General features: G+C 35.7%; 1 protein-coding gene and 1 long non-coding RNA gene across 2 annotated transcripts in view; one reads left to right on the top strand and one right to left on the bottom strand.

Annotated features, from left to right (window-relative positions):
- LOC128247255 (uncharacterized) overlaps nucleotides 1-647 on the top strand; it is a 7,265-nt gene extending 6,618 nt beyond the window's left edge. Inside the window, exon 3 of the long non-coding RNA XR_008263607.1 lies at nucleotides 1-647. This exon is cut by the window's left edge and continues 143 nt beyond it. This is a non-coding gene — a long non-coding RNA (uncharacterized LOC128247255).
- The window catches only part of LOC106877248 (neuropeptide S receptor), a 543,162-nt gene extending 533,692 nt beyond the window's left edge, over nucleotides 1-9,470 (bottom strand). Inside the window, exon 1 of the mRNA XM_052965972.1 lies at nucleotides 9,085-9,470. The gene's annotated coding sequence lies outside the window, so the exon portion shown is untranslated. The remainder of the gene's footprint in view (nucleotides 1-9,084) is intronic.
- Between the last annotated feature and the right edge of the window lie 5,530 nt (nucleotides 9,471-15,000).

Genomic DNA, 15,000 nt, shown 5'->3' with positions numbered 1-15,000 from the left:
AAAATTCTGCTCGACTGTGTGGCAGAAAGGCAAACTGAACAGTGTTATATAATTATAGTATAGATTAATGCCTAGGATATCTCTTTACGAGCTCCAGATAGCAAGGTTATAATACACACACACGCAAACACGCACCCACACACAAATATATCCTTTGTTATTTTTTTAGTTCACTGATAGTACCGCAAATGATTTCAATGGCTCTTATTAAGTGACTTTCTGAAGATTTAGATCACAACCGATGTAGACTAGTAGGATGACAAAATGATGGGTAGCTAAGAAGCTGGATTAAATTGGCGGAGAGATAAGTAGGTAGGTAAATTGGTAGGTATATAGATAAATATAGAAAGACAGTCTGGGAGGTAGATATCAAAGAGTTATTTAAGGAAATAGGTGGATATGCAAGCCAGAAAGGTCGGTATGTTATGATGTAGTTTGCATTCTGACTTATGCAGATTAATATAAATGTTACACTTCTACACACACATTCACACACGCAAGCACAAATACATACATACATACATACATATATTTCGATGCAAATGGTTTTTTATACAGTGCCGTGTTTACAATCCTGCAAATAATAACGATGGTATTTTTATATCAGCCTAAATATTATGGCGATCACCGTGCAATGACGAAAGAAATCGTCTAATAAAGGGGCATAGAAGCCCTCGGCAGAAAGGAAAGGATAGCAAAGCCTCTTTTTTCTGTCGAAGGTTTATATGTTCCTTTATTAGATTATTTTCCTCAGTCATTGCACTGTGATCGCTATAATCTTTAAGCTTATATAAAAATATCATGTGTGTGTGTGTGTGTGTGTGTGTGTGTGTGTGTGTGTGTGTATTACGGAGATGTACTTCCATAGCAAGTGACCTGATATAAGATCGTGTGCTGAAACACACACATATATATATCTATACACGCACACACATGTATATATATTTATAATTCGGAACCAAGATTATTATTGACACTGACTTCGAAGTTTCGGCCAGTTAAGCTTTCTTCGGAATGCGATGCATAAATGTTAATCTTGGCTTTATATAGTCTCTGTTGAGTTTCAATCTTCCTTCGATGTTTTGGTTTGAATGGTGTGCTAATTAGATTTTAGAGTGGCTTGCCATGTAGGGGTGTGTCGGAGACGTTTTTATTGGTGAAATTTGAGATAACGTTATTGTCGGTGTTAATAATAATCTTGTTTAAGAATAATAAATTTGTACTCTACAAAAGTATAGATTACTAAATTAGATTAATGTAAATTGTTTTTCTTATAACTGAACATAAAACAAACATTCATATATACATATATATATATATATATATATATATATATATATATATATATATATAGATATATATATATATATATACGCACACATACATACACACACAGACACGACAGAAGTAAACAGATACCCTTATAATCATTAAAATTTATTTAAATCTGAAATTAGACATTCATATTATTTCTTAATTGTTATAATGTGAATGTTTGATATTTAGTAGACATGCCCTTTGCTTATTTCAATGCAAGGACCCTATTAGGCATGTTACTGATCGGATGACGAATATTCTCTTGCGGAATTCGTAACATGTTCCATGTAGCAATCTCAAAAGATTCGGCTTTGAAGAGGCTTTCTTGTTCTTTTTATGACGTGTCCTGTCCATTATGTCCCAGAAGTGATTAATAGGGTTCATATCTGGTGGCTGGTTTGGCCATGGAAGCCTTTTAATGCCATTCTCATCCAACAAATCTTGGGTCATTTTAACCGTTTGATAAAGAGACCCATCTTCTATAAATAAAGTGTCTTCTTTAATCATTTTACCATTGGAGAATATTGGAAGGAGTCTTTTCTGCAATATGGACACATATGTATCTAAGTTTATGTTTCCCATACGCTCCACCAGTTCTGCTCGTCCACTGCTCTAAACTGCTCCAGAATAGTTGCCGTGTTTCATTGTTGGCTGCAATCTTTTCACATCAAATTCTTGATCACGGTGTCTCCAGACCCACACTCGACCACTGTCAGGAAATACAGAAAAGTTTGACTCACTAGAGATGCTGGTGGCCTCTCCACCATCTCATTGGTCCAATCTTCTCGCCACTTCATTTTGACTTTTTGCTACTCTGCCATACCAACCAAGTTTATAAAGATACATGACAGCTGTTCTGGGACAGATATCAATTTCTTCTATGTCAGAGGCTTTGCAACAAGTTAGAATTATATATATATATATATATATATATATATAAACAGGTATGTTGTTCTAAAAATCGATTCAACTAAACTATTTCTGTAATTGTTTGATGAACTTTGAGAAAAAAGAAAAAAAAAAAGAAATTTCATCCTTGAAGACAAAAAAGTAAAAGAAACTGAAAAAGTTGATTTCCCATTCCTCTGAGACAGTGGGTAAGGGAACATTTTGGTTGAGAACATTTGCCCTGAAATATGAGAAGTCATTTTTTAATTTCTGGACAGATTTTATGTGATAAACTTACTGACGCCGTGTTGAAAATCACAGTGGAAAATTTTGCTGAAATACCAATGCAATCGAGCGACTTTTCTCACGCGGAATTTCTAACATACAGTGCATTTCCAATGCGCCTAGTTTGAAGCGGATATGAATGTTGTAGAGCCAAGATTTCGGAATGGTTGGATGGCTTTGTACTCCCTGTTGCAAAAAGATCAAGTTCCTATATTCGGGATACTTTTGATTTTTAGTATAAAATCAACAACTTTGTTAAGCACCGAAGCCATGTCGAAAATTGTTTTTTGGTAACCATAGATGTTTCTTATATCCTAATATTGACCACAACGAAGGGGTAGAAACAGGCATCAATACCTTCGAAAAACGGTCAAACAAAAGTATTCCATCGAATTTTCTCTGTAGGTAATTGAGTTTTGTGTTACAGAGTAACCTAATGAAGTTTGGACAAAAATTTACCACCAGACGAGGGGGTTACTCCGTGAGTACCCCATGGCAGTTAATCTCGCTTATGTCTACATGACGAAATTCGAGACATAGTTACTGACGACATTCAAACACCTACATTGTCATAAATCTATACTCTGGTTACGGTTCACTGATGATGTCATTTTTGTCTTGGAAGGATCACAAAATAGTTTAATTCACTTCTTGAATTTCTGTGACTGTTATGTTAAAAACCATGGGTTTGTGTCCAACATAAAATTTACGTTTAGTTTTTCAAAAATTAGCGTTGAAATTTTTGACACAAAAGTTAAGTTTTCTCGAGGCAGAATAGTCAGAGAGCTATATTGCAAGCCCTTGGCATCCCACATTTACATCCACCGCCGCTCCGATCATCCACTTCATATAATTCGGTCATATCCGAAATCCCAATTTTTGAAGATAAAGCGGATTTGTACTGACATGGGGGATTACTGGAAACATGCAAATGCTTTTGTACAACATTATGTCAAACGCAGTTACAGTGAATCACGATTAGAGGAAACAGCATATTATATAGGTAAGATTAACAAAGAAAGTCAAACCTGCACGCATAATTTTAGCAAACACTATAGAATATGTGACAGAAATTTCGTTGGCGTTTCAAAGGTTTTGCGTAAAAGTTATCAGCGGGATGCGGAAACAACCTCGTTTCAAACAATTATTTCCTCAGCCGTCTATCGTAGCCTTTAGACGGAATAAAAATATGAGAACTACTGACCTCTATTTCTGACTCGAAGAAAACTAACGTTGGAATATCTGCGCAGCTGCAAAAGAGGTAAGTCCTGTTCACAGTGCAACAACACGAGACAAATGAATTCCATCAACAATCATATAGGAAATGTCATGATTTACGCTGAAGGTGGGACTTGTAGAGATTCCCATTTGTTGTGCGCGCCAAAATGCTTGACACACAACTTGATTTATGTTGGTTGTACAACAGAGCAATTAAACAAAAGATTTAATGTGTACACATATGACAGCAGTTCGACAGAACTTGCCAAACATTTTGACTCAAACGGCTGCAATTTTGATAAAAAAATTTTCAACGTGCATATTCTCAAAAAATATTCTGAATCTGCTATACTTTCAATATTCAAAATGTATGAGGAGAAATATGTTTGCGGGTTATTAACATCACGACATAATGAAAATAATAAAATGACAGGAGAATTACATCAAATCTACACAAAACTGTTTGATTAAATATTCTTCATTTTCCTTTCCTTTTTTTTCTTTCCGCTTTATTTCACTTTTTTCTGTCATTTTATTTTCGCCAGTTATAACGTTGGGATTTAAGGACTGATGATGTCATTCCATCAACGTATAGACGCTTTTTGCTCTCCTTCATACTTTAGATTTGAATTTCTATAATTCTGAATTTTTATCACTGTTTATTTTGAACGAGGCAAAGACAGGCTTGCTGTCGAAATATCGTTAAGCCAATAAAATATTTATTGCAATCGCATCGCGCTCTTCGTCATGCCTATTATCATTATTATTATTAGTAGTAGTAGTATTAGTATTATTATGATTGTGCTATTGTCTCTTTAACACAGGTTTTGTCTTGCATGCTTAGAGGACTTACTATCTGCAGCCTACGGTACCATGATATCCATTCTTTTCAGCTATCTGATACTTTCCTGATTATTCTGGCCGTGCCAAGTAGGCAAAACTTTTGTAACAATTCTACTGGGTATTCTATTCCAATTTCATTTATATCCCTCTTCATGCCTTCTGATAGGGCTCCCAAAGATCCAACGATAATTGGCATTATCTCCATCTTCTTCATTTTCCATAGACGGGCTATTTCGTACTTAAGAAGGTTGTATCTCTCTATTTTTTCGCCTTCCTTCTTGACTATTCGTGGGTCAAAGGGTCATGCAACATCAGCTTTATAGCATATGTGGTGCACCTTGCCCTCCACCACTAGGTCCGGTCTGTTATGCTCTAGCACCTGATCTGTTTGGATTGGGAAATCGCAGAGGATTTTGCCTGTCTCCGACTCTGCCCCTCTCTGCGCTTCGTGCTCATACCACGTCATGCCTCTCTCTAGTCCCCATTTTTCGAATAGTTTCCAATGCAGTACTTTCGCTACCTGGTCGTGTCGCCACAACTTGTAGCGGTTTTGGGCAAGTCTAGGGCATTCGTTCGGGATCTGGGCAATGGGTTCATTCAATTTATTGCAAATGCGACACAACGGAGATGCTTGCTCATTCTTCAGGTTGACACTTCAGTTTGAGATTATTATATTTAAGGAAGGTATAATTCCGTACATATAAATAAAGTATATATATATATATATATATATATATATATATATATATATATATATATATATATATATATATATATATATATACAGAGAGAGAGAGAGATGGATAAATCAGAAATCCGTACAGCTTCTTGAAATACGAGTTCTTTCTTGGAAATACAGCATCACAGACTGCTGGGAACATTAATGGAGTATTTCATTCTAATGTTATTACACAACAGACAGTATCAAATTGGTTTGCAAAATTTCGTTCCGGTAACTTTGACCTCACAGATGAGCAACGCAGTCGCCAAGAAACAAAGGTGGATAGTGACGAACTGAAAGCCACTGTTGAGTCAGATCTGATCCATCTCAAAATGCCTGTGAATTATCGATGTTGTTTGGTGTTAACAGGTAAACAATATTGACACACCTAGTTCAAAGTTGGGAAGTGGGTTCCCCATGGAATCAATGAAATTCGGAGACAGCAACGTTTGGAAGCCTGCATTATACTACTTTCTCGTCACAAAAATGAATAATTTTTAAATCGAATTGTAACATGTGGTGAGAAATAGATCTAATACAACAACTGCAAACGTTCAGCACAATGGTTGGACAAAGACGATCCACCAAAAAGCAAGTTTGGTGGTCTAGTGCATGGGTGATCCATTAATGATTTCCTTAACCCAGGGTTATCAATCACGACCGAAGTATACTGTAGCCAACTGGTCCAAATGATGCAGAAACTTACAAAAAAAAGAGAACCAGCCTAGATAAGTCAACAGACCCACTCCTATTTTATTGCAAGACAGCGCCAGACCACACATCGCAAAAATGACATTGGCGAAACTACAGGATTTAGAGTTGGATGTTCTCAATCATCCACCACACTCACCTGATCTTCCCCCCACTGACTACCACTTCTTCCAGAATTTGGATAATTTGTTGATTGGAAAAAAATCTGATTCCGACGATGCCGTAAAACAGGCGTTCCAAGATTTTATTGACTCTAGATTGCCTGGCTTTTACAATTCCAGACTGGACAAGCTACCGCTGAAATGGCAAATGTGTATTCACAATATTTTGATGCATACTTTGATGAATAAAACTATTCCTCGTATTTATTAAACATTAAGAAACATTTTTCTTTTCTACAAATTTCATAATTGACGACCTAATAAATGTGTGTGTGTGTGTGTGTGTGTGTGTGTGTGTGTGTGTGTGTGTGTGTGCGCGCGCGCTCTGCTTGGAGAGGAGCCCTATCACATGTATTTGACACGCTTGAACAATTATGAAAATCCTATCGCATGATACCCACAAAGAATGTATATATTATATACTTATACATGTGTGTGGTGTGTGCGTGTGTGTTTATACATATATACAGCGTGCGATAGGTAAATTGTCACCATTTTATATTTGTCATTTTGCACATTCTTTGGTTTTTATTTTGTCGACTACACAGTATAATAGGGTCACTCGGTCACCGTCTGTGACAAATACAGCACCATAACAAAATTCATTCTTCCAGAAATTTGGGAACGACACGCTGTACTGCTTGATATTCGCGCCGGAAGCTCCAATACAAAATATTTCAGAGTGTTGGATGTCTATCTGAGTCCCCGAAACATGTCCCAAGAGTGATAAAAATCAACCGTGGTGGCTGAGGTGATCACCAGTGATGGCGAAGTTATGCCTCTATTCATCTTCCCATGCGACCTCAGACTCCACACGGAGTCCTCCATCAAATGCCTGGAGGTGGTGGTACTGCTCTGGGTGAAGAGCGTGGCTGGTGGAAGACCCTATATCTGACAACAAGATTCTTCACCAGGCCACTAAAGCAAAAGAACCCATTCATGGGTTGTCAGGAGATTCCAAAGTTGTCTTGAGACCGTGATTGGAGCAAATAGCGATTGTATTGAATAAAGTTACTCTTTAGTATTTCAAGATATTTTTACGTAATTTTGGTAAATATATTTTCAAAATGAGATGTCAGTGTTATTTTCATGTTTGCATAATTTAGACGACAATTCATTCACCGCACCCTGAATATATAAGATCAGGAAGGCTGTAAAGTTAGATTATTTCCTGAGAATCACTCTACCCGAATACTGGGCTCTCAATGCTGTCGGGTTCCATGCCAAAGCCGGAATTATTAATGTGAAAAAAATCCAAGTTTCACGACGATTCCACCGTAAAATGAATTTAGGGAACAGCAAATAATCCATATAATAATAAGACAAAGAAAATTTTTTAACACATCGTTAATGATTAATTATAATTTTTTTCTAATTCCAGTTTACGCAAAATTTCGAAGCGAAAATTTACGTCATATTTGCAGTTTTAGATATTAGAGAGGCATTTCATCAGACTTGCATTAATGGTGTGTTGTTGCATTGTGACAACACACCTATGATGCAAGTCTGATGCAATGTCCAAAACCGCAAACATAACATAAATTACCTTATTTGATGGGAGACGAGTCATACATGTTTCTTTTAAAAACCTGTCACAAAATATCACTCTGGGTGCCATATGCAAATTTGCTGCGTTAATGCGGTAGAAACGTTTTGTCCTAGGTATAAGCTGCTGAAAATAGGATGCGTCTAAAATGTTGGAGCGACTTTAATACCATGAAATACGGTGTATTTCATATTTCGTAATATCAATTCGTTGTTATGTGATATATATTTCAAATACACGTATGATAGGGAGTTACCCCTTCTAAGAACTAATGTACGATATATTTAATTAAAAATATATCGACTCAAATATGTTGCTTTATTCACTATTACTAACCGAGAACTTGGTTCTGGGGTCAATAAAGACCCATTTCAAACATTGAAACTGATTTTTACTCGGAACACTGCAACTTTAGTATATCTTAATATCTCGCCTCTCTTTCTGCTTAGCAATCAACGCACGTTGGCTTTTTGTCTTTTTTTTTTATTTTAATTGCTTGTAACTCGTATCTTTGACTTGTTTCAGTCTCTAGACTGCGGCCGTGCTGGGGCATTTAGTTGAATGAACCGACCCTAGTACTCATTTTATGTTTACCACGTACTCTTTCGTTCACTTTGCTTAAACGTTAAGTTACGAGAGACATAAACACACCATCACTGAATGGTGGGGGGCGGGCACTCAGAATAGAAGCACATAGAATATTTAAAACCACTTAGATATTTAAAAATATAAAAAAAAAAAAACAACATTTATAAATACATAGGTATTTTAAAATAGAAGACGTCGATATGAAATAGGATATGGTAAATTATAAGTTCATAGGATGTGTTATAAGGACTAAAGATTTCAAGTTAGAACACAAAGCGTGTGGAAAGTATATTTTACAGCCTTAACATTAGAGACACTATTCAATGGAATCAAAAGTTTTATCGACATGAATTTCATATTTTAAAGGAACCGGACACTCCGCTCATCAGGATGCTCCACGACACGAAAGACACCATGAAGACAATACAAAAATGGACAACTCAAATAATCACGTTCCAGCCACAATTCGAAAAATCTTTGACATTATAGTTATTCCCTTTATATAATAGTTATGTATATTAAAAATTAATTGGAAAAGTGTCCGAGAAGGAGTTACAGAAGGTGGAAACAGTGTTAAAGACGTCGGTTATGCCAGCGAAGGAAAAAGATTCAGGAGTGCAACTGTACGAGGGTGAAATGGAGAGATTGTTCGGAGTTGAAAAGGAAAAATTACCAAAAGTGGAAGAAGAAAAAAGAAAACCAAGAAGAGGAAAAAATAAATGGAATTTCGTAACATATACAAAAAACAAAGAGACGGAAAGAAAAGTTTTTAAATTCAAGCATATCATAAGAGTGAGGTTACTCACGGGTATATATTCCGAAAACGTGAAGGCCATTGTGGTCGACAAAGACGCATACCAGAGACTGAAAGACAGAGGTGAAGACGGGATTGACCCGCCCGGAGTGTTGGTGGAAATCGAATATCCGCCACCAGTTGGGCTAAAAGACTGAGAGCCTTTCATGAGGTCTTAAAGAGAGAAAAAAAAAGTAAAATTGTTTTGTTGAAAAAAAAAAAAAGCGAAACAAAAAGTGTTTCGTGGAAGAAAAAAGATGATTAAGAAAAAAAAAATTGATCGATTGTAAATAGTGTATATAAACGTTCAAATGGTACTGCATGGGAATGAGGCCCATGCAGTACCGTTTCATTTTTTAAATTTTTATATAACATCTCATTCTCATTCGTTTTATGCTTTTGACCCCATTGTGGTCTGTCCTTGTAGTGCCCCCTCTGTGTGGTGGCCGTAGTGCCAAATAAAGAAATAATAGTTATGCATATAAACCCATTAGGATAAATAAGTATACCCAGTTAAAGGCCTTTGCAAAGTCTAATTCAGACCAGTCCATTATGGTATTTTTATTGTATTTTTAATTCGATTCCCATGCTTATCCAAAACTAGCCATCCCTAGTTCAAATCATACCAATTACATCCTTGCTATGTAATATAACATCTACTAGTATTTACTTCATTAATTATTGTATAATTTTGAATTATATTTTAAACTTTATATTACAAATTTTAAATTTTAGATTATAAATTATTATTTCAATTTCGTATTACACCTTTTCATTATTAATACTCTAATTCTTATTCTTATTTTTTTTATTTTTAAACTTCCTCAAAAATGTCGAGTTGATCTTATGCGTGCAAGCCGGAATTGCATCAGTAAATTTATTCAACATGGCATGATTAAAATATTTCAAAATAAAGTATGCCTCCCTGATGTATAATCCACATTTAGTGGATGCATTTCTAAATGGAGAGGCATGAGCTAAGATGGACCAAGATAACTCTATACTTGTTTCGCTAAGGTCATTTATGAATGCTGCTAATGTGGTGGATGTCCTATATTTTGGATTTTTAAAAGAACTAAGGTGGCTTCTATACCTTTGCTTAAAACCCGTCGAGCTACCATTTGGCCATTATGGATTTGTACGCTACATTTATAGATTACATTATTTCCACAACAATTTCCACGAATCGGACATTTTAAAGGGTCACTTACCTTGTCCTTTTTTGGATTTACTGGTAGCATTCCTTATCCTACCACTTTCTCCGAACCCCCCATTGTCAGGACCGATGGAATTGATTGTACTTCCGTCTAAGACTGCATTTGGATTATCTGTTTTACTAACACTACCATCATTGTCATCATCACTACCATCATCTCTATCATCATTAACACCATCCTTCATACCATTATTCAGATCACCGTTTGTATTTCGTGGACGACTTTCGTGTTCCATTTGACAACGTTCCCTAATTCTGTTACTAGCATTAATGGTGCCATTTATGAGATTCACATTATTAGATTTGATATTCCCATCAATACTATTGTTATTATTATTATTACTGTTATCATGATCATTGTTATTAGTTCTATCATTATGGTATCTTATTTTATACATATTTATTGAAGCGTTAATTGACCCCAGATTGGGAGTAACCGAGTACGCTAACTTTATTGATGATTTGGAGAATAATTTTGGAAGGCCTTTCACTTTCATATATATATATATATATATATATATATATATATATATATATATATATATATATATATATATATATATATATATGAGAAGTGGTTAGACGTTCTTACAAACAAAAGATTATTTTTACATAAAATAAATAATGTAAAAGGCACTGTAACATATTCTAGAGAATGTTTAATAAAATATTACAGGCTTCGATGTATCCATTTTATCAAATATTAGAAATATTAGAATGAATTTTAAGGGGAGTCAGAAAGAAAAAAAAACATCTTCTGTGGGGCTTAACAGCTTGTACCTAAATTTGAAATCTTAATGAAGTTTTGCTTTAGTTGTCTCTTATAAATGTTTTGTCTGTGAAGGTTTCGAGTGGGTCCAAGTGTTTAATTTACAAAACGTCTTTTCAATTGAATGGGAAGCTGTTTATTCGTGGTTTAGCCATCTGTGTGTGTGTGTGTGTGTGTGTGTGTGTTTGTGCGTGCTTGGCTATTATCAAAAATATTTTTCTATTGAGAAAAAAATGGTTGAATGTTTTTTTTAAGGATGATTATTCACGCACACATACACAAACACATAAACACACACACACACATATATGACGGGCTTCTTTTAGTTTCTGTTTACCAAATCTATTCATAAGACTTTGATCAGCCTAAAGCTAATGTAGGAAATAGTTGCCAAAGTCGCCATGCAGTGGGACTGAACCTGCAACTATGTGGTTGGAAATCAATTTCTTATCACGCCTGCTCCTATTTATTTATTTACTTATTTATTCGGATAGTTGGATGGGGGGAAGATCGAGTGTGTGGGGAAGGGCTGACTTTGCGGCAGTTCTCTCTTGAAATGGTTTTGTTGTCGTCGTTCAGGTTGTCACGAAGGTTTTTTTGCCGACGGAAAGGGAGAATAAAAAATAAGAAGTCTAAAATGAAGACAAATACGATTTTGTAAGAAAACAAAAAGTTGGAAGGCGGAGTTACATGTCTCAGAGAAGACAGTGTGCTCTACGTATGTGGGTGCACGTGCGTGCGTATATATGTATATATACATACACACACATATTCATGAATGTGTTTGTGTATATATATATATATAATATATATATATATATATGAATGTATATATATAATTATAAAATATATATGAATGTATATATATATATATATATATATATATATATGTGTGTGTGTGTGTGTGTGTGTGTGTGTGTGTGTATATGTGTGTTTATTGGTATGTGTGTGTGGATGTGTGTGTGTGTGTGTAGGCGGATGTGTGTAGGTCGATGTAGATCTGTTGCGCTTTACGGTTCCGAAGAATCTAGTAGACAGCTACATCCATAGAGTGATACCACGCACATTTCTTAGCAGATGTGGCATCTGAAGAGGCCACATGACTATATCGATATGCGTTTCATAAAAGTGCGGAAACATGTGCGTCACCGTGCAAGTGTTTCTATTTGGTTGACAACGCTAAGGAACCTATTTAACGCTGTTCTAGCATGTTCTTGTATGCGTCTGTGTGTGTGTATATGTGTGTGTGTGCGTGTGCGTGCGTGTGTGATTTGCGCCTGTGGCTGCTTGACTATGCATGAGTGTATATGTATATATATATATATATATATATATATATATATATATATATATATATATATATATATATATGTATATATATATATATGTGTCTATATATGTATATATATATAGTTATATATATATATATATATATATATATATGTATGTACTTATATACATATATACAAACACACACACATATACATATATACGTATATATGTATATATGTGCGTGTGCTTATATACGTGTGTGTGTGTGCGCGCTCGCGCTTATCTCGTGTGCGTTTTAGTTGGTGAGTGTGTCAATGTGTGTACGTGCGTGAATGTGTGCATGTGTCTGTAACATGCCATGTATTTCGGGAATTCAAAAGATCAATATATCCATGTGACTATTTCATGTTGCCTTGAATCATAATAATTACACTGTTTAAGTCTGTTTAATTAGTATTAATAAATATTAGCATTAACAGAATAATGAAGGGAAATCCTTCGAAAATCACTTGGGAAAACTAAACCTGAAATTTAACGGTTCGAATCCAACAGCTGTTTAACAGATTTTCCTGGAGAAAGTCAGTAATACGCAAATGTACTTGACTTATTTCGCCACGCCCATCCAAGACATGTGTCACCCTCAGCCCGCTTCAGAAATCAATATATTTCTTTGCATCAGTTGAAGTTTGCCATAAGTGCACGGCATTAACGTGTGTGCACCTACATTTGCGGGTGTGTATTTCTGTGGTTGTATGTGTGGGTGTAGGTGTGGGTGTGTTTGTTAGTGTACGTGTGTATAATGTGCTTGTGTTTCTGCACGTGCATGTACATTTGTCTGTTCGTCTGTCCGTGATGTATGTATAAAGATGACAGTGAACTGAAAAGGCTGTACTAGAGGAGGTCGGTGCGGATTTGGAAGGATGAATGCGTGTGTGTTGGGATTACGTTGTGAGTAATTCGCTATTTGGTCTGTTAAGAGAATAGCTGAGGGCAAACTTTAAAATAGACCTGCGTGCGTGAGTGTTCCTTTGTGTATAGCATACATTCTTGCATGTGCCCTCTTCAAAAAATATTAGCGAAATATCAAAGAATATTAGTAACATGAAAGCAAAAGGAACGGGTCTTTTGGGAATCAAAATATAATTAAACGAAATTAGCCAAGTTTGAACTCATAACGTCCTAAGAAGTTTGAATACAGCCAGTGGATGTGCTAACGGTTAAACCTATATTTCATTTTAACACAGCGGAAGTAACTCACGTCATATTACAAAAACAATTTACTAAAATACTTGTTGGTTATAAATAAAATACATTTTTAAGGTTTCAAAATTTCATTTACCTTCAAAAGATGGAATCATATTCCTTCATCCACTGTATCACTATCTCCCACCCTCTCTCCCCTCTCTCTCTCTTTCACTCTCCCTCCCTCTCTCTTTCTATATATATATATATATATATATATATGTACAGAAATAGAGAGAGAGAGCGATACACATATATACATACATATACATATACCCATATCTGTGTGTGTGTGTGCATGTATGTATGCATATAAATATATAGATATATTCTTTGTGTCTGTGTGTCAGTCTTATGTGTGTTTCAGCTTGTGCATATAAGGATGTGTGCGTGTGGGTTTGTAAGCAAATCAATACAATCTATTAATGATACATTGGTAGTTCCTCGAGTTTTCGTGTCTTCTGAGACAATTTTATTATTACGTAACGACTCTACATAATATGAAAAAATGGGCAAAGGGTTCTCCGTGAAATGATAACCACCGATATAACACTTCGTGTGTGACCGTTGGCTATTTATGTTTAACTCTGGCCGATCATGTTCATAATCAATTTGGTCAAATAAGGAAATTATTTAAAAGAAAAATTTTGGATGAATTTCAATAAATTAGTAAATAATAAATAACAGTTAAGAATATTGATGCACGTTCATATGTTACATATATATTGATGCGCTCAGGTACAAGTGTATGAGCGGAGGCGCAATGGCCCAGTGGTTAAGGCAGCGGACACGCGGTCGTAGGATCGCACTTTCGAATCCAAGACCGGGCGTTGAGAAAAATTACCTAAAGCTTCACGAGGCTCCATGGTGGCGAACCCTGGTGTACTCTTTCACAACAATTTTCTCTTCATCTTTCTTCCTGTTTCTGTTGTACCTGGATGTCAAAGGGCCAGCCTTGTCACACTCTGTGTCACGCCGAATCTCCCCGAGAACTACGTTAAGGGTACACGTGTCTGTGGAGTATTCAGCCATTTGAACGTAAATTTCACGAGCAGGCTGTGCCGTTGTTCGGATCAACTGGAAGCCTCGTCGTCGCAACCGACGGAGGGCCAAGACAAGTAATGTAAATGTATGAATATGCCCGTATGTGTATTGATATATATGGCAATGTCTGGATATGGTATAGACAGGGATAGGCTCTCCTCGACCCTAATTTTGTGTCCATGATATTCAACAACCTTGAATCAAATAAATCCTACACACATAATAATAATAATAATAATTATTATTATTATTATAATTATAATAATAATAGCCTGGCTAAGGAAAATGAACAAAGTGGATATAGTGCCAATTATTGTGGGGTCCTTGGGAACAATATCAAAATGCATCAAGAATAATATGGAGAAAACTAGAATCTTTCTTATATG

The sequence above is a fragment of the Octopus bimaculoides genome, chromosome 3 (genome assembly GCF_001194135.2).
Source record: "Octopus bimaculoides isolate UCB-OBI-ISO-001 chromosome 3, ASM119413v2, whole genome shotgun sequence".
In the NCBI taxonomy this organism is placed as follows: domain Eukaryota; kingdom Metazoa; phylum Mollusca; class Cephalopoda; order Octopoda; family Octopodidae; genus Octopus; species Octopus bimaculoides.
This window is presented reverse-complemented; position numbering and strand designations above follow the sequence as displayed.